Source organism: Capricornis sumatraensis, chromosome 13, assembly GCF_032405125.1.
Source record: "Capricornis sumatraensis isolate serow.1 chromosome 13, serow.2, whole genome shotgun sequence".
NCBI classification, from domain to species: Eukaryota; Metazoa; Chordata; class Mammalia; order Artiodactyla; family Bovidae; genus Capricornis; species Capricornis sumatraensis.
In genome coordinates this window covers 73,520,475-73,543,470 of record NC_091081.1, presented here as the reverse complement: position 1 = coordinate 73,543,470, position 22,996 = coordinate 73,520,475, and the positions used below count along the sequence as shown (strand labels likewise).

Here is a 22,996-nt window from a genome sequence, read left to right as displayed (position 1 = left end):
TCAACACAGCTGCTCCTCTAGAATCCTGCTCTGATGGGCACTGTCCAGTGCCCCCTGGGGCCATTTGGTTTTCCCCTAGAGTTAATCATTTTATCTTTGGTGTTAGGCTTTACTATCTCCTGTCGTTTTACAGTCACCTTTGTTCTCTTCATACATATATCGTTTAAAATGATTATGCAATTTCATTTTTTTCTTCCCATGCAGTACTTCTAGGGTACGGTTGCTTTAAACGAAAACCTTAATATATATTTTAAAATCTGCTCTAAGGTCATCATCATGGTGATGACTTTAGCCAAACTGGACCCCTTGCCAGTGCTTGATCTATGATTTTCTTATCTGGTCCTTGGATCTTGGTATCTACCACGGCAACCCACAAAACGCTCTCCTGCCCATCTAGCTCACTTTCAAGATTGGGTATAAACGTAAGACCCCACTGTGACCATACTCTCGATTTATTAGGGAAATGAGATATCTTATATAAATATACTTTCCAGATAACTGAGTCCATTTAACTGCCAAAACTACAATAAAAAGGACCAGTTTGGTTGAAATTTATTCTAAACTATGCTATTTTAAAAAGTGTACACTTACACCCTCCAGGTTTTCTTTGTGGGTTCATCTTCCTTCACTTTGATCTTTTAGCAAAATCATCTTCTGTTGGTTTGCTCCCGTAACATTTTCACTGGCTGGACTGTGCTGAATAACACTAAGCGCCAAAGACCCCACAGCACCCAGCGGAAACCCCAGGCACTACAGCAGGATCCCTGCGGGTCCCCTGATTCCTCTCTCACCCTTACTCTCCACGGCACTCAGCGGCCCCACCCTGCAACTTGACCCCTGAAAGGTTTCGCCAACCCATTCCACACCTCAATCCCAGCTCAACTCATCTGCTGCTACGTAGCATCCCTTCCATTTCTTCTGCCCAAATGCACTCTGCACAGAGTTGCTGCACTAACTCAGCTGAAATACAGATTCATCCACATCAGCCCCCTGGTGAAAAACTTGGAAGAATTCTTATTGATAATGCAGTGGGAATAACAACCAGGCAGGGCACCTGTTAAAAATGTTAATTTCCAGACAGGCCTTCCAGAGTGCTTAATGTAAACGGGTTCTCTGGGGACCAGGCTAGAAATCTCCATTTTAAAGAAGAACCTCCGGGAGATTTTGAAAAGCTGGTTACTGTTCATGAGCAGCAACATTGTGCCAGTAGGGAATTCCATGCCTGGCTCATCTGTCTCCCTTGCCTGCGATTTCCTTCTCCCCTGGCCCCATAGGAGGCCCAGGTTTTGGCGGCATTCCAGGCAGAATGAGAGTTAGCATCTTCCAGTCCACTTGTAGAGAAAGAAAGGATCTAGAAGCTGGGGAAGAATTCAGGACCTGACAGCAGTTTCAAGGCAACTCCTGGTGAACCCTTTGAGCAGACAAAGCACACGCAACTTACATAGTGTGGTTTGCAGCATTCTCAGCGTCCTTGGTCCCCAATCAAAAAGATCTCCACACCTCTTACCAGTGGGCCTGGAACTTTGCTCATTTAGTAAGACAAAATAAGTGGAGTCTCTAGTATGTTTCTCATTCATTCCATGATCTTGCGTCCTCACGCCCTCTCCAATCCTATGGCTAATCCTGGGCCCAGAAAGGAAGGGTCTAAGAAGTTTCAGAAAAACGAAAAGTTGAGGTATACATGGTCCATGGTGGGGGAGGTGTACCCAGATGGACAGGACTCCAGGTCCCCCAGCCCTATCCAAACCGGAAGAGCTGTGCTTTGCCTGGGTTTATGTATTGGGCTTTTTATAAGGATTCAGTTGATACAAAGTTTCTAAATCTGAAAATCATTATTTCAGACCAGCACACAGAGGCTCAAGATATTGGAACAGCTAGCAAGAGCCCCCCAACACCCCACCCATCCCATTGCCCTGCATAAGCAGGTGATTCCAATCCTAGGGCCCAAGAAGTCAGATCTTACTAGCTGGATCATGACTGGGTCCTATGATCAAAGAGCAGCTTGTGAAAAAAATCACCAGTCTAGGAAAACATTTTTTCTTCTTCCTTTCCTTCTGAAGGCCCAAGATGTTGAGAGTTCTGTTCTTCCCCCTACCTCACCCTTTGGGCTTCCCTTATAGCTCAGTTGGGAAAGAACCTGCCTGCAATGCAGGAGACCCAGGTTTGATTCCTGGGTTGGGAAGATTCCCTTGGAGAAGGAAATGGCAACCCATTCCAGTATTCTTGCCTGGAGAATCTCATGCACAGAGAAGCCTGGCGAACTACAGTCCATGGGGTTGCAAGAGTCGGATACAACTTAGTGACTAAACCACCACCACCTCACCCTTTAGGGTTACCAAACCCATGCCAGCAAGCAGAAAAGTAGGTTTCATATGTATACAATAGTGTTAAACACTATAGAGTATCTATATTCTACAGGTCAAAAGTGGATGATAACAATGCGAGGCAGCAAAAGAGACACAGATGTAAAGAACAGACTTTTGGACTCTGTGGGAGAAGGCGAGGGTGGGATGATTTGAGAGAATAGTACTGAAACATGTATATTACCATATGTGAAACGGATCGCCAGTGCAGGTTCAAAGCATGAGAAAGGGTGCTCAGGGCTGGTGTACTGGGATGACCCTGAGGGATGGAATGGGGAAGGATGTGGGAAGGGGGTTCAGGATGGGGAACACATGTACACCCATGGCTGATTCATGTCAATATATGGCAAAAAACACTACAATATTGTAAAGTAATTAGCCTCCAATTAAAATAAATAAATTAATTTTAAAAATATATGGCCTCTTTTATTGAAAAGAAATGTTATAATTTTGGTGTACAGTGTCAATCCCTTGGTTATTTTAGTTTTCATTATCAATTGTGAATGAATAGAGGTATTTTGAACCTAAGGAAAGCTGGGAATGAACCTGGCCTTCGGGAAGGCGCACTGTACACAGGTGGAGTGCTGGGCAGACTTCCTGAATTCAACCCTCTGAACCTTTTGAAAGCCACACCTGCTGGGCCAATGCTGTTCCAGGCTCCTGGGCAGAAGGGACTGCCAAGTATGCAGAGCTTTGCCAGCCTGGGTGGTTATTTTATTAGGCAAATAAATGTCTACAGATCCTAGTGTAAAAACACTGGGCCCAACCCAGTTTTGTACAAACATTTTCAAAAGTAAAAGTGGAATTCATTATCAGTCACTCCTTTTCATAATTGCAATTTTTGGGGCTAATAATCATTTCCTTTCCTTCTACATATAACGTTTGGCATATCTGCATCAAGAATGTCTTTAAGCAGAGGTTAGCCCCAGTGGATTTATGAAATCTTTGGATACCTTAAATTTTATACAAGTGGGACATTTTATGAAAGCCCATCTTGAAAAATTTTTCAGGCATAAATTTTTATAGAATAATAAATCATGAGAACTGAATTCAGCGACTAGTGGGAGGAAGACTCAGGAAAAAGGTAGAAGTGTAGTCGCTCAGTCGTGTCCGACTCTTTGCGACCCCATGGACCATAGCCTACAAGGCTCCTCTGTCCATGGAATTTTCCAGGCAAGAGTACTGGAGTGGGGTGCCATTTCCTTCTCCAGGGGATCTTCCCAAGCCAGGGATCGAACCCAGGTCTCCTGCATTGCAGGCAGACACTTTACCGTCTGAGCCACCAGGGACGCCCCTGAAGAGGTAGAGAGGGCAATTAATTCCTTGATGCTGTTGATTAGAAATGAAACACAAGATAAACTTTACCTGGGATTCTGATTTTAAACGTTCAGCCAGAATTGTCTTATGAAGTTTACATCTATGATGCCCTGATATAGTCTAAAGCAATCTGATTTTGCGTGTGTGCCTGCTAAGGTGCTTCAGTCGTGTCTGACTCTTTGCGACGCTATGGACCGTAGCCCTTCAGGCTCCTCTGTCCACGGGATTCTCCAGGGTTACCATTTCCTACTTCAGGGGATCTTCCCGACCCAGGGATAGAACCCATGCTTCTTTGTCTCTTGCACTGCCAGGTGGGTTCTTTACCACCAGCACCACCTGGGAAGCCCCTATGAAATCCTAGGTTGACGATCATTTTCCTCAGCACTCTGAAGATATTCCTCTACTGTCCTCTGGTATCTACTGTTGCTGATGGGAAATCTGATTCTCAGCCTAACTATGCTTCTTTCACTAGTCATCTGCTTGTCTTCCTTTTCCTTGATATCCTGCAGCTTTATTTCAAAATATTTGAGTATAAATTTGACTTTGTTGATTCTGTTCAGTTCTTATGTATGCTTTCAGTCTGAAGAATCACACCTTCGATTTTAGACTATTTTATCTTTCAATAGCTTCAAATACTGCTTCCCTACCATTTCACCATTCTTTTTTGAAACTCCTATTGACTGACTGTTGGAAATTTACCACCTTTCCCACATCTTTTAAGTGCTCCTTCTGTCTGTTTCTTTCTCTCTCTCTCTTGACATTTCTGAATTGAAGTTTTGATCAATTCTTCATGCCTATTTTCTAATTCATAAAGTTCCTCTTTCACTCTACTCAGTTCAAAGTTTATTACATTTCTTAAGCTTTTATTTCCATGACCATAAAGTTTTTATTTCAATTACCATATTTTTCATTTTCAAGATTTATTATTAATTATTTATTAATATCATGATGTTCTTGTTTCAAGTGTTTGTCATTTAATTTCCTGCTCTTCGTGGAAGTTATTCACACTTTTATCTTTCCAACCTCCTAGGCATACTTATTTTAAAGTCTCTGCCAGATTGTTCTGTAAAGATAACTGGAATGAATTTCTGTCTCAGCAGTAGATTTTGTTGCTTTTCTCGGTATTAGAGTTTTTTTCATGTGCTTGCCTGGATTATTTGGCCTGTAGGCTCATTTTGAGTAGGAGATTCATTTTCATTGTCACCCTCTCTCTCTTCCTTCCAGTCCCTGTTCTTCTGTACTGGTTTTGCAGTTACTCCTATCAGGATTCCTGGCACCAGACCAGGACCAGGTCTCATCTGAAGTTCCTATCCTATGAGAATAATGGGGATATTCTCATAGGGAATGAAAGTTCATTTTGAAAAAATTTTCAGGCATAAATTTTTATAGAATCATAAATCATGAGAACTGAATTCAGTGACTAGTTGAAGGAAGACTCACGAAAAAGAGGTAGAGAGGGCTATTAGGTCTCTGATGGGAATAATGGGAATAACAGATCTGGTTACCAAGAAGGAAGAATTTGGTTCACTTCCCACTTATGAGGCCGTGACTTTGTTTTACTCCCTCTCTAGGGTTACCCTTTAAAAGCCATAGTCGCGGTGACAGGGCAGTGGCCTCTTTGTCTGGCTTTCTTTGCTTGAGAGTGAGGGAAGTATGGCTGCCCACCTCAGGCTGTGGCATGGAGCGTGGTGCTGGCCTCCATCTTGACAGGGAGCCCAACGCGTGGCTGCCACCACCTGATTCTGGACCAGAGATCAGCCAGCCTGTGATTCCACCGCTGCTCACTCCTCTGGTATTGTTCCAGCCTTGGGGGCACTCTTTGTATGTCCTTTTTAAATATTCTATCTATCATTGTTATGTGTTTGGGGGTCCAGGGAGCATAAAATCAGTATACCATCTTGCCTGGGGTCCTGCATGGGCTGTTCATGCCTTTTTTTTTTTTTTCCTGCAGGAAGTTCTACTGGAAGGAGTCCTGAGTGCAGAAGTGTGGGGAATGGATATAAGGAGTGCATCTTGCTGAGTCAGAGGAAAGAATTTTGGTAAAATGTCAAGGCCATGCCAAAGCAAGATCACATGTTTATTGAAATGTGATCATTTCTGCTTCATAAGGATGTCAGAGGCACTGGGCCAGAGCACAGTTTAAGCCAGACCTCAAACAGTGTGAGTTCTGAGGATTCTTCTTACAGACCCTGCAAGACATTAATATATCATAGCAATGATTCTATTATAATGGCATTACTTTGAGTCTTTTAATTGCTTTAAGTGTTGCCAAAAGTTCCAATATTTGAAGTAAACCACAAACATGAAAATGGTGTAATCTTCACTCTAGGTTTTCTTTATTAGTATGATACAGGCTCTAAACTTTTGGAAGAAAAGCTTCATGCCTCTCCTCTGTATTATGGCACCCACGCAGGGCCAGGCAGGTGCACTTTTATAGCTCATAAAAGTAGCCTTTGAAGATGATGAAATCTTAATTTGAATTGTGCTATGCCTAGCAAATCACCATGGGAATCTGGTCAAAGCTTTCAGAAGACAGTGCTGCTTTTCAATAAACAGCATCATAAAAAATTCAGCAGCAAAGTGAAACCCAGAAAGCAAGCACTGTTGCATTTTAATCAAAAAGTCTTTAAATGATATTGTGGATACTGATAGATCATTGTGGATACTTTTTTTAGTAGACATCTGGAAGACCGAAATGTCATTAAATGACCTCTATCCTACCCCCTCCTAGAAAAGGTACTTTCCAGATGTGCGCTCCATTTAGAGGAATAATGACTTTGGGATTTTGTGATCCTAGTCTCCAAGGCCCAGAAAGATCCACGTGGTGGACCTCTGCCACCGGCAGCTCTGCCGTGAGCTCTGAAAGTGCTGTCATGGCTAACCAGCCCCCTGATCCCAGGCTGGTTCTGCCCTGAGCATTCAGCCCGGCCTAGGGATGGCAGCAGTCCCTGCAGAAAGGGGCTATGTTGATTCTATTTGGAAGCACACAGTCAATGGGGCTCAATGACCTTCTAATATGACTAAAGTTGAGATGTGGATCAAACATTTAAAATAAGCAGGAAATTGGGTTTATGGAGAGGTCTACTCCCCCTCTCTCCTACTGAGTCACATAGGAAACAGACAGGTCACCATTCTGTGGGCTTTCTGTAGGGGTGGTAGTACAGTATCATTTGAGTGGATGGCCAGGGGATCTAAAGGATCTATAGCTTCCCCACTCTGGATCTTAACAAGACCATGGAAATACATTTTAACTCTTGACTGCTTTCTATGTAACCCCAGAAGGAAAAGATGCTGTTAAAACTTAGGCCAGGGACCAGAAGGGCCATTGCAGATTTTAAAGTTGAATTATGAACTGGAAAGAAATGCATCATGCAGCTCATATCTGTTCATTTCACCTGTTAAAAGAAGCCTCAGAGATGGGCTAAGTCCCTACATGGTTCAGTATTTCCCAGGGGCAGTGCTGAGCAGACCAATCAGGTTCCAACTGAGCTTCTTGAGGGACATGAGCCTTTTGTGAGTATAAGAATGGCAGGCATTCCTGGGAAACCAAGTATGTTCTTCAAGGGTTTTATACCATAAAAATGACTTATGACTCCTTTGGGCCACACAAGTTTCTAAAAGCCACAGCAACTGTCTTAACCTCATAGAATTTTGATGATTTTGCCTTCTCAGCTGAAGAGGTTCAGCATTCCCTCTCCTTTCTTTCACATCCAATAGTCTAATAGTTTTGGCCTATGAGGCCAAAACAAACCACAAAAGTCACACTTTGAACTTCTGGTTATCCAGGGCATAAACAACATGTTTGTGGATTTTTTTTTTAGGCTTCCAGCCTCTCCTTTCTGTGGCCCCACAGTCCCAGCTCAGAAGGTCATAAAGAATCCACAACAGATTTAAAAAAGAGAAATTGAAACTAAATAGTCAGAATGATTATTTTAAATGCACTGGAAATTTCAGTTTCTTGAGACCCTCTAATCATGAGTGACTATGAATTGACTGGGTGATGGAGGATCACCGGACTATTCTCTTTTATATGAATATTTGAAATTTTCCATAATGTGTAGTGAAATGTAAACCAAAAAAAAAAAAAAAACCACAGTGCGGGGGACTGCCCGTGAAGGGTTAAGTCTTGGGAGCTGCTCGGCAGGTATGCAGAGCCTTAAGCATTGTTCCTAAGCTCCCTGTCCCACCACCCTTGAAGAGTTTTTTACAGCCCTTAAGGTCAGGGTGTCCTGCAACATGTCATAGAAGATAGATTACTTATTATACTCTGTACACAATGGTAAGGGTCTAGGGGTCTAGTGATTGTATCCTGAAGTTAAAAAATAATCCTGTACATGTCTTAAGTCACGTACATTATCCTATAAATACTATAGCCTAATAAAGAAAGGCATCAGCCAATTGTGGTCTGATCCTCTCAACCCCATCTTTTGTCTCTCTCTTATTTTTCTTAGCGGGGACGCTCCGTTCTCTCCCTGTGCAGGTGCAACTCTTGCTTGTGCTGGCCGCGGCACCACAGAAAAACAGAAAAAATACTATAAGAATAGTTGCACCCTCAGTCAAATGCCTTTTTTTCCTACTGCCTTATTTTGCCCTGAGCTTTATTTTTTTGTAGTTTGTTTGTTCATGCATTCATTCATTCACATTCTTTCTCTTATGACTTTAAGGCCTCTTGGACTGTTTCCTGGTGGGTGAGAGACCTTTATGAATCTTCAGACTTTCACCTTTGTAATGTTCCGGGGAAGGCAATGGCACCCCACCCTAGTACTCTTGCCTGGAAAATCCAATGGACGGAGGAGCCTGGTGGGCTGCAGTCCATGGGGTCGCTAAGAGTCGGACACGACTGAGCGACTTCACTTTCACTTTCACTTTTTACTTTCATGCACTGGAGAAGGAAATGGCAACCCACTCCAGTATTCTTGCCTGGAGAATCCCAGGGATGGGGGAGCCCGATGGGCTGCCGTCTATGGGGTCGCACAGAGTCGGACACGACTGAAGTGACTTAGCAAATGTTCCATCCAAGTTTGCCTGGAGACCTCATTTCTGATCCTATCATTGCTCCTGCTCCCTGGATTATTTCTGCTCCAGAATGAAATGTAACTACATAGAATTCAAGAAAAAAAAAAGCTACAAGATGAGTCCCTTTTTTCACACTGGTTATTGGGAATGTCTCTCAAAGCTTCTTGTAATCAGTTCTCTCATATTTTTATTATGTGCAGCTGTGTCTAAGAGATGACATTTAACAAATCAATGTAAACCCCAATTTTTATTTTTTAAGGTCTATGTTATGATATTTTTTCTTTTACTTCCTTTTCCTTTCAATTATTGATGTTCTTCCTCTTTTCGATGTATTATCTGTCCCTGGATAGACTGCTGCTGCTGCTGCTAAGTTGCTTCAGTCATGTCCAACTCTGCATGACCCCATAGACGGCAGCCCACCAGGCTCCCTTATCCCTGGGATTCTCCAGGCAAGAATACTGGAGTGGGTTGCCATTTCCTTCCCCAATGCATGAAAAGTGAAAAATGTAAGTGAAGTCGCTCAGTCGTGTCCAACTCTTAGCGACCCCATGGACTGCAGCTTACCAGGCTCCTCCGTCCATGGGATAGACTAATGCTCTATAAAGAATGAAAAATTTCAAATCACTATACTGTAAGTGGGTATACTTATCTACCCACATAAATAAAAAAACATTTATTGAAATGAAGGACTATTAAAGTTTTAAAGTATCAAAGTTTCCCAGATACTTTTTCCTCCAAGTCTCTAAAACTGAGAACCAAAGGCAAAGAAAAGCAAATATTTTATCACCTCAATTTAAAACATATGAGTCACACCAAAGATGCAAAGATCATTTCCACAGACTAAACTTTTAAGTATGCTTATCATTTAGACACACACATGGAAGAATATGTAGGAAGAAAGGCAGAGTCTTCCTGGTGAAAAACTGATTAAACATATTTGGAAGGAAGGGTTATTTCTCTCTTTCTCTCTCACCATGAACAACTGATGAAGGCACAATCAACTGTGATGACTTAGGTGGTTAGAACCAATTCTTTGTAATGACCAGGATAAACATTTTCAGCTCTCAAGGTGTACGATTTAATTACTATTACAAGATACATAGCCCTCATTCAACACTGTCCTTACTGGGCTTCCAATATATACTGGGCCCTGTGTTATAGACAGTGCATACCTGGTCGGCAGGAAAGAATGTTCTAGAGCAGGGGTGGCAAACCCCAGTGCCCACTAGTGCTGTCAGATCACATGGATGCACGAATGGGGCCCTGTACCCGTCCACGCTGTCTGAGTGGAAAAGCCTGGAGCAAACTGGGAAAGCCCACCTACTGTCTGGAGGGGGTGGGTGCTACTCTGCTCAAGCCTGTCACTGCCGCGTGGATTTTGTGCCAGGGATCGCCCAATCATCTGATTTTCCAAGCAGAGCAAGAAATTTGAATTTTTGTGTGAAATCTCCTAATTTCACTCATAAAACAAAAATTGTGAGTGAAGCAATCATGTCTGCAGGTCAATAGGACTCACAGTTGACCAGTTTACGTCCCACTGGCTTAGCCATTGCCGTTTCCACTTTGAGTACTCCCTGAAAAAATATAGGATCTTATGGTTTGCCATCCTATGTTTCTGACAAGAATAACGTTGGTAGATAAAGGACAGCTGGATTTTAATGACACTAGACCAGTTATGGGACAGAGCTGTGGGGCAGAGAAGGAAATCTGGATTTGTCGTCAGATGCTCTGAGTTTGAGTCCTGGTCTCTTATTTACTAGTTGGATCACAGTGGGCAAGATGCTTCACCTTTGTGAGCATCAGTTTCCTCGTCTATAAAATAAGGTGAGTGGGACTTCCCTGGTGGTCCAGTGATTAAGAATCTCCCTTCCAATGCAGGGGACATGGGTCCAGAAACTGACAGCCTACAGGCCATGGCCCAACCAAGCCCATGTACTGCAACCGCTGAGCCCACAAGTTCAAAGGATAGTAGCACCTCTTTCATAGGATGGCTGTGGGGATTAGAGAAAGTGCATTTGAAAATGCTTTGTAAACTACAGAAAGAACCCCAGAGTGAATAGGTGGCTTGAGATTTGAAGGCATTGATTAAGGACTCTCAAGGATTCGGCACCATTGGATAAAGCAGTTGCGGAAATATAAGACTCGATGGTTCTGCTCACTCCTAACAGGAAAATTATGCAGTGAGAAATGTAAGGAAAGTGGGGTGAAAACGCAAAGAGCCTAGTGGTGGGGCCCAGAAGGGGTGCTGTGGTTTAGAGGCGGCATGATTTACTTCATGAAAAACTTACTAGGACCACAATGAAACCCTTGACTAAAGAAGCAGTGATTATCCACCTGGTGGATTATTTGTGGCAAATTTAAAATCGCAGGCTGGCTTCCTACTCTTGGGATATTTTCAAACCACCAGCTTACCTCTCCACCCTTAAGTCAAAGAATGAGAATTCATTTCAACCTTAGCCCAAGAAAAACACAATCAGAGGAGATCACGATGCAAGAATACTGTTATTAATTCCAAAATTAAATATAATGGATTTCTGGATTATCAGCTGTTTTCAATTATCAGCACCAACATTCTCTTCTATGGAAGGGGATACGTGGGTTATTTTAAATAATTCACAAACCTTTCACCAGAAGAGTGGAAAATTTCACCATGGGGTTATGGTTGATTTTACTCTTAAGGTAACCATACTGTAAATTCTTTGCTTCTCTACTTTTAGCACTAAAGGTTAGGTAGCTTCTCAAAAGCCTAAGGATCCTGCTTTGATTTAAGGAGCAGAGAAAAAGAAGGGAGTTATTGATGTGAAACAATTCTTTTTTTGAAAAAGAGGTTCCCCTGGTGGCTCAAACATTAAAGAATGCCTGAAGCAGGAGATGCTGGTTCAAGCCCTGGGTTGGAAGATTCCCTGGAGAAGGGAATGGCTACCAACTTCAGTATTCTTGCTTAGAGAATTCCATGGACATAGGAGCCTGGTGGAGAACAGTCCATGGGGTGCAAAAAGTTGGACATGACTGAGCGACTAAGACTAACTAATTAAAACTTTAGAGAGAATTCTTAGAGTTTTAGAGAAAACTCTAGCAGAGAATTCTTGATAGTCCTAGACTATTAGCAAGGCAGTAAGCAAGATCTTCCTACCTACAGCTCAGGACCATTCTCGAGGATGTGGGAGTGGGAAGGAGGCTCCAAAGTGAGAGGAAATATGTATATCCATAGCTGATTCACTTTGTGGTATAGCAGAAACTAACACAACATTGTAAAGCAATTATCCTCCAATTAAAAAATAAAATATATATAAAAAAGAGTCTGTATTTAGCAGGAGTCATGTACTGCTCGGTCTTATAGAAGGTGGAGGAGAAACTTCTTATTCCACATTCTTGCTTTGGACTCGTTAGGTCTAAATCTATTTCACTGACAGTCAGAATTTGGAGATTTCAGATGTTAACTAACATGGAAACAAGTGCATTAAAAAAAAAAAAAAAAGTCATCCCTAGCTGTTTCTCCTTGTCAGTAAAGACTGAGGGAAGGTGTCTATTAACTTGGAATACAGAGATGCCCCCACCCTTGCAAAGCAGTCTCTGGCTATAACTGTATTTCAATATGATTTGTTTTCTTTGTAATCTAAGTATTTTATTTTATGCATTTAAAAACATTATTCTGAGAAGAGGTCTGTAGGCTTCACTGGACTGCTAAAAGGGTTCATGACACAAAGGAGGTGAAGACTCCTCCGTACTGGGTACTGACAGGGCCATCTGTCTCTGTTGTAAGAGATACTTCCTGACTAGTATTTCAGCACTGGCCCACCCAAAAATGTCAACAGAAGATTATTTTTGACTGAGATTGAAAAAAACTCCCCCTTGCAAACTTGGGTAAAACTTCTATTTCAAAGAGTTGGATAGAAAACTATAACCACCACCACCAACATTTTTATGCAAATAGGGTCCCTGGGGTGGTTTTAAGTGCTTAAAAGAATTTCTGTACTTGACACTTAATCTAGCCTGGTGGTTCTCAAAGTGAAGTCCACAGATTGCTGGCGGGACTTGAGATCCCTTTAGGGATACCAAAATCAAAACTATCTTCAGAATCTTACTAAGGTGTTGTCTTTTTGATGGTGTCAACATTTGTGCTGATGTGCAAAACTGTAGTGGTAAGTGGTTGGCTCATTAGCATGAATCAAGATAGTGGACCAGACTTGACTGGACATTATGGTACTCAACTGCACACACTTCAAAAGAATTTTTTTTTAGCTTAAGAAGGTTTGAAGGAGCAGTGGAAACTACTCGTTGCAGTAAATTTCAGCCCTTTAAACTCTCTGAAGAGATAGGGGAAGTGTGCATAAAGCCCTCCTGTTGACCTCTAGCAGTCTGCTGGAGTCTAAGGACACACTTCTCAGATCAATGTGCTTAAATGTATAAAATAAAACACATAGAGTAGGAAGGAAACCAAATACATTGAAATATTTATTAAAATACTGAAACCTCATGGTAACATACATGCTTGTTTAAAGTATTAAAAACAAGATTTCCCTAATACCTAGTGTTAGATATTTAGTGGGTCTAATGCTGTGTGCTCAGTTGCTCAGTTGTGTCTCACTCTTTGTGACCTCATGGACTGTAGCCTGCCAGGTTCCTCTGTCCATGGGATTTTCCAGGCAAGAATACTGGAGTGGGTTGTCATTTCCTATTCCAGGGGATCTTCCCTACCCAGGAATTGAATCCGAGTCTCTGGCATCTCCCACAATGGCAGGTGGATTCTTTACCACTGTTGTTGTTCAGTTGCTAAGTTGAGTCTGACTCTTTGAGGCCTCATGGATTGCATCATGCCAGGCTTCCCTGTCCTTCACTATCCCCTGGAGTTTGCTCAAACTTGTGTTGATTGAGTCCGGTGAAGCTATCTAACCATCTCATCCTTTGTTGCCCCCTTCTCCTTCTGCCCTCAATCTTTCCCAGCATCAGGGGCTTTTCCAGTGAGTTGGTTCTTCACATCAGGTGGCCAAAGTATTAGAGCTTCAGCTTCAGCAACAGTCTTCCAGTGAATATTCAGGGTTGATTTCCTTTAAGGTTGACTGGTTTGATCTTCTTGCAGTCCAAGGGACTCTCAAGAGTCTTCTCCAGCACTACAGTTCAAAAGCATCAGTTCTTTGGTGCTCAGCCTTCTTTATGATCCAATTCTTATATCTGTACATAACTACTGGAAAAACCACAGCTTTGACAGTACAGATCCTTGTTGGCAAAGTGTTATCTCTGCTTTTTACTACACTGTCTAGGTTTGTCATACCTTTTCTTCCAAGGAGCAAGTGTTTGACTATTATTTGTCTGTCTGTTTACTATCTGTTTTGTCTCAGTAAGGTATCAGCTCCAAGAGAGGTAGGACTCTATCCTGTTCACAGAAGTCCCAGGGCTTAGAAGGTGCCTGGCCAAGGGCAGATGTTCCGCCAGTATTTCTCGAATGAATGAGGAAGTACCATCAGCTTCCACACCCAACTGAGTGGACTTGGCACCCTCTCTCCTCTTTCCATTTTTTACTTTAGACTCCTAAAAGTATACCACTGCAGACTTCAAATTTACACCTCTTATAAATATTGTGGTTTGCAACTAGTCTCATTGTTTGATCCAAATTGTTTTAGAAAGAAGTTGGTGCTTTAACAGAACTTCTCAATCCATGAATACAGAGCCTCCTAGCACTGTTTCCCAAGGGCCTGGGGATGGTCAGCCTGTACTACTGTTCTCTACTGGCTGTCACAGGGAAAAGGCAAATGACTGAAGCACAAGGAGAAATTTCTGCAAAACCCCCCACATAAAGCTTCCGTGAGTTGAGACGGAAAATATGAATCTGAAAGTCTGAATATCTGGGATTATAATTTTATCCATGAGAACACCCTGGCGTCAATGTGAACAAGGAAAATGGCTAAATGGAGAACTAGCATTCAGTTAACTTGTGCCTGAATGTTTTCTTTGGCTTCTCAATCTTACTATACTAATTTGCTTAACTATTTGAGTTCAAAAGCAAGAAAGATCTCCTTGGTGTCAAACCTTAGTCTTACTCGTCCAATATTTTTATTACAAAGTTAACCTGTGCTTATTATAGAATATATGATTAAGCAAAAAGTGAAAATATAATCATAAATTTGCCACACAGATATAAATATTTTTAAATAAAAGAAGGAATTAAAATATAATAGATTAAAAAGAAAAAATATTTTGGTATATAGTACTTTTTTTTTTTAATAAGAAAGTCTTTTTTTGTTACCATGGGTTGTCCTGACTCTAGTGCCAAACTCCAAATAAAATATTAAAAAGAACAAAGAAGGAAAAAGTCTTTGAACTTTCCTAACCTCATACATTAATTTTTTTTTTTAATGTTACATTTCTTCACAAAGGGTTCATTGTTTCTTTGGTTGGATTTTCACTGACGTAAACGTACCTCCATTGAACAGTCCATGGGGTTGAAAGAACTGGACACGATTTAGTGACTATACGACAATGAGAATAAATAAAGTAAAAACTCATCGACTACCGAGAGCTCAGGAAAGGCTGTTATTTACCATACGAACTGGCAACTTCTTATTAACTCTTACATTTGAGGAAGATTAGATTAGACAGAGACTTCACCTCTCAAATGAGAATGCTTAATGGCCCTGGACAGGCTTTGATGTTTCAGTTTTACATGTCTCCTTTTTGGAAGAGGGCATGTGGCTGCCTGGCTTTAACAAGTTATCTGTTCATCTGGAAAGGCACGTGACATGTTATCTCCTTTTGTGCATTTGTTCTCAGTACAACTGATGCTTCTATTAATGCAATCCAAGTTGTTTTCAGTTTATCTGAACAAGTGTAACGACCAATCACTTTTGCCTTCCACTATTTTGGTAAGGGTCTTATGGGTTACTTTTTCCCCTGCTTAATGCCCTGAAAATGAAACTGTTAGTTGCTCAGCCATGTCTGACTCTTTGCAACTCCATGGACTGTAGCCTGCCAGGCTCCTCTGTCTATTGGGATTTTCCAGGCAAGAATACTGGAGTAGCAGTCATTCCCTTCTCAAGGGGATTTTCCCGACCCAGGGATCAAACTGAGGTCTCCCATGTTGCAGGGGGCACTGCAATGTATGACCATCTGGGAGGCCCCTTAATGCCCTAAGTGAAAGTGAAAGTCACTCTGTCATGTCTGACTCTTTGTGACCCCCCATGGACTATACAGTCCAGGGAATTCTCCAGGCCAGAATACTGGAGTGGGTAGCCTTTCCTTTCTCCAGGGGATCTTTCCAACCCAGGGACTGAACCCAGGTCTCCCACATTGCAGGTAGATTCTTTACCAGCTGAAAGTGAAAGTGAAAGTGAAGTTGCTCAGTCATGTCCAACTCTTTGCGACCCCGTGGATTGTAGCTCACCAGGCTCCTCTGCCCATGGGATTCTCCAGGCAAGAATACTGGAGTGGGTTGCCATTTCCTTCTCCAGGGAAACTTCCCGACCCAGGGATCGAACCTAGGTCTGTCTCCTGCATTGCAGGCAGACGCTCTAACCTCTGAGCCACCAGGGAAGCATCCCACAAGGGAATCCAAGAATACTGGAGTGGGTAGCCTATCCCTTCTCCAGTGGATCTTCCTGATCCAGGAATTGAACCAGGGTCTCCTGCATTGCAGTCAGATTTTTTACCAACTGAACTATCAGGGAAGCCCTAGTTCAGTTCAGTTCAGTTCAGTTGCTCAGTTGTGTCTAATTTTTGCGACCCCATGAACCGTAGCACGCCAAGCCTCCCTGTCCATCACCAACTCCCAGAGTTCACCCAAACCCATGTCCATCAAGTCGGTGATGCCATCCAACCATCTCATCCTCCGTCGTCCCCTTCTCCTCCTGCCTTCAATCTTTCCCAGCATCAGGGTCCTTTCAAATGAGTCAGCTCTTCCCATCAGGTGGCCAAAGTACTGGAGTTTCAGCTTCAACATCAGTCCTTCCAGTGAACACCCAGGACTGATCTCCTTTAGGATGGACTGGTTGGATATCCTTCCAGTCCAAGGAACTCTCAAGAGTCTTCACCAACACCACAGTTCAAAAGTGTCAATTCTTCAAAACTCAGCTTTCTTTATAGTCCAACTCTCACATCCATACATGACCACTGGAAAAATCATAGCCATGACTAGACAGATCTTTGTTGTCAGAGTAATGTCTCTGCTTTTTAATATGCTGTCTCGGTTGGTCATAACTTTCCTTCCAAGGAGTAAGCGTCTTTTAATTTCACTGCTGTAATCACCATCTGCAGTGATTTTGGAGCCCAGAAAAATAAAGTCAGCCACTGTTTCCACTGTCTCCACTGTCTCCCCATCTATTTGCCATGAAGTGATGGGACTGGATGCCATGATCTTAGTTTTCTGAATGTTGAGCTTTAAGCTGACTTTTTCACTCTCCTCTTTCACTCTCATCAAGAGGATCTTCAGTTCTTCTTCACTTTCTGCCACAAGGATGGTGTCATCTGCATATCTGAGCACCAGCCTTCTATCAAATCAGTCTACAAGTGTCGTAAAATAGTAATGAAGTTAATAAAAAGTAACAGAGACCACCCAGGTGGCTTTTGCTGTGGCTTACCTACTCCTTCAAAGAGGGAAGGCCTGAAATTTTTGGCTTCAATATTCTGCCTCAATTCTTCCCTCCTTTCACTGTCCTAAATCCTTTTGAGCCCTTTTAACTTTTTAACCCAGGTTTTTATATGGGGGGCATTCAGTGAGGCCAAAGAACCTCACCTTCGTGAAGAGCCCATAAAGCCATTTACTGCTTCTTTAGAAGTTTATAGGTGTCAAATAATAACAAGAGCACTGTGAATTACGTATTTCTTGCATTTTCAAAGACTTTGGACATCTATCATCCCATTTTTATTGGCTGGTGAAGGACTGATGAGGGTCCCACGTTTCCAGAAGGGCCATTCCAGAGGCACAGAGGTGATTGTAAAGCTCACTCTTGGTTCACTCCCTGGTGGTAAAGGGATGTTAGCATGTGGGTGGGAAAGCGCAGCCTCTAAGTGACTGTCTGATGGGCTGGTGAACTACCAGTGAATTACCCAGAAGCAGGGCAATGTGGAAGAGGGAACTTGCTGCATCCTAGGGAACAGACAGAAGTCTTCTTTGAAGAGATATAATGGTGAAAGGGACTGGAGTGTGGCTGGAAGGAGGCAGGGAGTGTGACACAGAGTGCTCACTTGGCAGGTCTACACCTGCATGTTAGAGGCCAAGGAAGCAGTCTCCTCTGGCTTCCCGCCTGTCTTTCAAAGGAGAACACCAGCAGAAGTGAGCCTGAGGGAACTGTCTTTTAAATAAAAGAAATTAATGAAGCATGATGATGCAGGCTCTGCCTATCTGTCCAATCTTGGGTTCCAGTTCCCGCCTCATCCTTTCGGCCACAGCAAATTTCATGACCCTCAGTTCCTCCTGTGCTACAAGCTGCTTCAAGTTATGCCCTCTCGTCCTGGCTGCCTTCTACATATCCAGCAATACTCGTGTCACCTCCTCCTGGAAGCCTCATGCACATGACTTCCAGAGCAGTCCACTGATGTTCATAGGTACTAGAACCCAAGGGCCATGTGCCTGCCTCTCCCCTTAGACAGTCTATGTTGTTTCCCCATTGGTTGTTGCTCCCACCATTACACATGGCTCAGAGTAGTGCCTGTTTGGCTGAATGACACATGATTGATAAATGAACACACCTCCCCAATGAAGCAACGAATAAAACTTGAACGTGAGCTCCACAACAATAGCAATTTTTGTTCTATTCCCCAATGGTTCCTGAGTGCTGAGAAAAGGATCCATCTCATAACAGGCACTCCAAAAAAAAAAAAAAAAGAAAGTGTTTTAAAATAAATTAACAAGGAAGAAACATTTCTGGAAGTGGTGCAGAAGTGGTGATTTACAGATTTTTTTTTTTTTTTTTTGCAGTGTCAAAAGATTTCCAAGATCTTTGCTTGAGGGTAAAGGTTGCTTTCATGAGAGACCCATTTTTTCATACGGAAACAGATTTCATGGCATCAGCTTCCTTAGCTGGTTCATGTGTACTAGAAATATTTTTAGTACTCACGTATTAAGCAGTTTGAAGTGACCCTGAAGACCAAGTCTTCTGACATCTCAGGGCCAGGTAGGGCACATCACTTTTTACAGTGGCCAGAGTTCCTGGGCTTCTTTGCATCTTAACCTATCTTGGGTTGGTCTCTACAGATGCTCCACTCTCAGACTGGAGCGCATGACACAAGGAGAGAAGAGTCCGGAACTCTGAAAGCTCGTATGTACCTCCCTGCTTGCATTGCAGCAGGCATATTTTTATTTCCCAGGCTGGAGAGAGCAGAGCTGGGAGGATACACAGTTTCACAATAAGCTGCCAGTGGCCAGGCAGGTAGGTAATTAATATACCCCCTGGTCTGTGGGTGGGAGGAGGCAGGAAGCATATGAACCACATCATTGTAATGGACGTTACAGTTCTCTTCAAAGGTCATCCTGAGGTTGAAACACACTTTGCAGTAGTTATTTACCTTTATAAATGAAAGACGCAGGAATTCATTGGAGTGGTGACAGATACAACTGCATGAAACACCTTTCTAAATTATTCCATAGATGCTACTAATCCCTAATCATCAATAGAGGTGAGTACATATATCAGTGTTACCTTTCACAGTAAATACTACTCAACAGTGGGGTGGTGTGCAGGGGCTGGAATGCAAGCAAGTATAAGATATTTTATCTTCTTATCCTGGAGAAACTTTCTGTGTAGGAAGGCAGCCGGGCACACAGTGGTGATGGCGGAACGCAGAGAGGGACATGGGCATGACAGGGCCTGACCACCCTTGTATAGGCAGTCAGTGGAAACAAGGTGGCTTAAGGAATTTTTGGAGTCAGAAATGCATCAGAAAATCACTATATACCTTGATGTAGCATAGAAGTTTGAGGGGCGACTCTAGAGTCAGATGACCTGGATTCAAATAAGAGATATGTCAGTAAATTCATAACAACTACCTTTTCCCAAAAAACAAAGACCTGATTTATAGCATCTGCAGATTTCCATGGTGTGACTATTTCTACCATGGCCAAATTCAAGCCACCATCTTGATGTCAACCAAAATAGTAATAAGTTGAAAATTTCCTGAAAATGTAAGAGCTGCTCAGAGCCAGGCCAAGCCAGCTCCAGCATGCTGAAACCCTGGCTCTGCTTCTTACTAGCTGTGTAAACTTAAGCAAGCGACTTAACTCCTGTAGTCCTTAGCATCTCATCTGTGAAAATGGGCATAATAACTATCTTAGAGGGGTGTTGGAAAGATTACATGAGATCACGCATGTGTGTCTTCCCTTTCTGGACAAGCATGAAATTGAACTAGGATGTCATAATAAGCAGCCTGGTGAGCAATGGATTGGAAAAGTTTAGGAGATGACCATCACTTTCAGGCTTTCTAATTTTGTTCCAGAGCTTAATGTCCACCCTTACTTCCCAGGTGGTGCTAGTGCCAATGCAGGAGACATAAGGCATGTGGGTTCGATTCCCGTGTCAGGAAGATCCTCTGGAGAAGGAAATGGAAACCCACTCCAGTATTCTTGCCTGAAAAACCCCCTGGACAGAGGAGCCTGGTGGGCTGCAAAGAATCTGACACAACTGAAGTCAGTTAGCATTGCACTGGGCTACTTCCCAGACTTTCCTGTATTGCATTGTTCATGATTGTTGTTGTTATTATGTTGTTTAGTTGCTAAGTGGTTTCCAACAGTTTTGCAACCCCATGGATTGTAGCCCACCAGGCTCCTCTGTCCATGGGATTTCCCAGACAAGAATATTGGAGTCGGTTGCCCTTTTCTTCTCTAGGGGATCCTCCTGACCCAGGGATCAAATTCTCATCTGCATCGGCAGGAGGATTCTTTATCACTGAGCCACCTGGGAAGCCCATTCGTGCCATTCTATTCCTAAATTAACTTTCTTTGATAAATATCCAATATGGCTTAGCCTTTACAGCATCGTAACGATGACAACTCCATGTGGTGCTTCCAACCTTAACGCTTCAGTCCTAATTACTTAAATGAGTGGATGAGATGAGATAGCCTTCTTTTCTGCCTTGAAAAGTGCAATGATTAATTAAAGTCTTCCCTGCCCCCTTTCCTCAACTCCCTGGAACCCCATGTTAAAGGGCCCTGAGGACAAATCCTGTTCTTACATTTAGCTTCCTCCTTGCCAAGTGTTTTTTTTTTTGCTTTGTTTGTAGCCTCTTCTTCTAATTTATCAGTGATGGTTTGTTCCTAAGTCAAGTACCCTGGAAGATATTTAATAGCTTCTTTGCATAATCTTGGCATTTGCAAAATGAGACTAATAAGGCTATCTTAGAAAATGGCACAGTTTTGGAAGACTAAAGACTTAATGAGAAGCTTTAAATTTCTCAAAAGAAAAGCCTTTTGAAAACTTGGTGTTATTCAGCCCTTGATGTAAAATCATTCATTTTGACTGGATTTTAAAATTCTCCATGTGAAATGTGGTTTTGTAAATAAATACAGATTTTGCTCTGGCAGAAGCCTGACTTCACGAATAACATTTAGAGAGAATTGTTTGAGGTATCTTAGCTGAAGAAGGAAATGGCAACCCACTCCAGTGTTCTTGCCTGGAGAATCCCAGGGACGGGGGAGCCTAGTGGGCTGCCGTCTATGGGGTCGCACAGAGTCGGACACGACTGAAGCGACTTGGCAGCAGCAGCAGCAGCTGAAATACTAAAACTGACACCGGATGAAAAGTGGAAACCAAAGTAGTCTTCAGGCGTAGGGTATGAAACAAACAATGCCTTTCTCCAGTTTAGAAGAGCTTTTTCACAAGGAAGAAACATTTCTGAAAATTAAATTTTGCTGGATTATTGATAATATTTTTATTTACTTATCAATAAGCAAGTGCTATACACCTCAAGTTTAAAATTACTATTTGTCAAAGCTGCTAAACCTAGCAGAAGTGTTCCTTTTTGCAGTTGATAGTAAAATATTAGTCTAATTAAACTGGTGTAACTTAATTTCATCAGCTATAATAGAGAGGTGAACTCCAAGATCTGCTGTGCCCTGGGAATTGCCCTTAGATCTGCAGAGACAATGGCTCAGTTGATAACAACTAAGCATCCATTTTATTTAGGAAAAAAACCCATGGTAATCATCAGTTGTGGCCTGGAGGCAACTGAGGGATTGTACATAAAATACAGCTGTGCACATTTATATGAAGGGAAAAACTTGAGAAGAAATGGGTTGTCATTTTCTACTATGGGGATTTTCCCTACCCAGGGATAGAATCCATGTCTCTTGCATCTCTTACACTGACAGGCAGATTCTTACCACTAGGGCCACCTGGGAAAACCAATACACTGACATGATCATGTATTTATCAAACTGTGAATCAATCAGATACTCATTTAGTCATTTATTCAACAAATAATCTTTGAGCACTTTCTCTTGCCAGACCCTGTTCCTTTTAGTCAAAGAAAAACGTTCTTTTTAGGTGCTGAAGAAATGTTGGCAAGAAGACAGAGAAGTTCCTGCCTATACGCAGTAAATTTGATTAAACCCTTCCTACACGATGTGCTCCAGGGAAACAACAAGTGGAATGTGTACAAGGGAGGGAAGATATGTGCCCATCAGGAGCCGGGATATCTGACAGTCAGGCTTGGAAGGGACAGAGGAAACAAGAAGAGAGTGGTAAAAGCCTTGTCACTCAGGCTGTCACATCTGGGGTTTGCTCACGAAGATAAAAGGCATATCCTCATTGTGATATTAGAGCTTCTCTGGTGGCCAGACAGTAAAGAATATGCCTGCAGTGCAAGAGATCCGGGTTTGGTTCTTGGGTCCGGAAGATCCCCTGGAGAAGGGAATGGTAACCCACTGCAGTATCCTTGCCTGGAGAATTCCATGGACAGAGGAGCCTGGCGGGCTACAGTCCATGGGGTCTTGAGGAGTCGGACCCGGCTGAGCAACTAATAACTTTCACTTTCAATGTATGATATTCATGATCTGAATTTAATGAGGGGGGCAGCTGGAAATGACAAAGTCAAAGTCTTACGTGCGTACTTAAGTCAAAACAATTCAAGTGAGGGGTTTACTTGCTGACTTCAACTTAATTTCCCAAACTGAAAGAGACACAACAATTAATCAGCAAACCTGCTGATCACACAAGGATGAGTGAGCACGGCAGGAGATCTTCAACAAGAAGCATCACCCATCCCAGGGTCCACAGTCAAGGCTCCTCTCAAGGATCCTGGCTTACTTGTTTCCACATTTATATTTAAATGGATGAATTAGAAACAAAGTACAGGGTCCCAGGCAAAGAGGCCTT

General features: G+C 42.5%; 1 protein-coding gene and 2 non-coding genes across 4 annotated transcripts in view; all 3 read right to left on the bottom strand.

Annotated features, from left to right (window-relative positions):
* UST (uronyl 2-sulfotransferase) overlaps positions 1 to 22,996 on the bottom strand; it is a 313,075-nt gene that overhangs the window by 55,522 nt on the left and 234,557 nt on the right. The gene's annotated exons all lie outside the window — the stretch shown is intronic.
* On the bottom strand, positions 3,581 to 3,652 carry TRNAC-GCA (transfer RNA cysteine (anticodon GCA)). The gene has a single exon. It is a non-coding gene; the product is annotated as a tRNA-Cys (tRNA).
* On the bottom strand, positions 16,148 to 16,223 carry TRNAC-GCA (transfer RNA cysteine (anticodon GCA)). The gene has a single exon. It is a non-coding gene; the product is annotated as a tRNA-Cys (tRNA).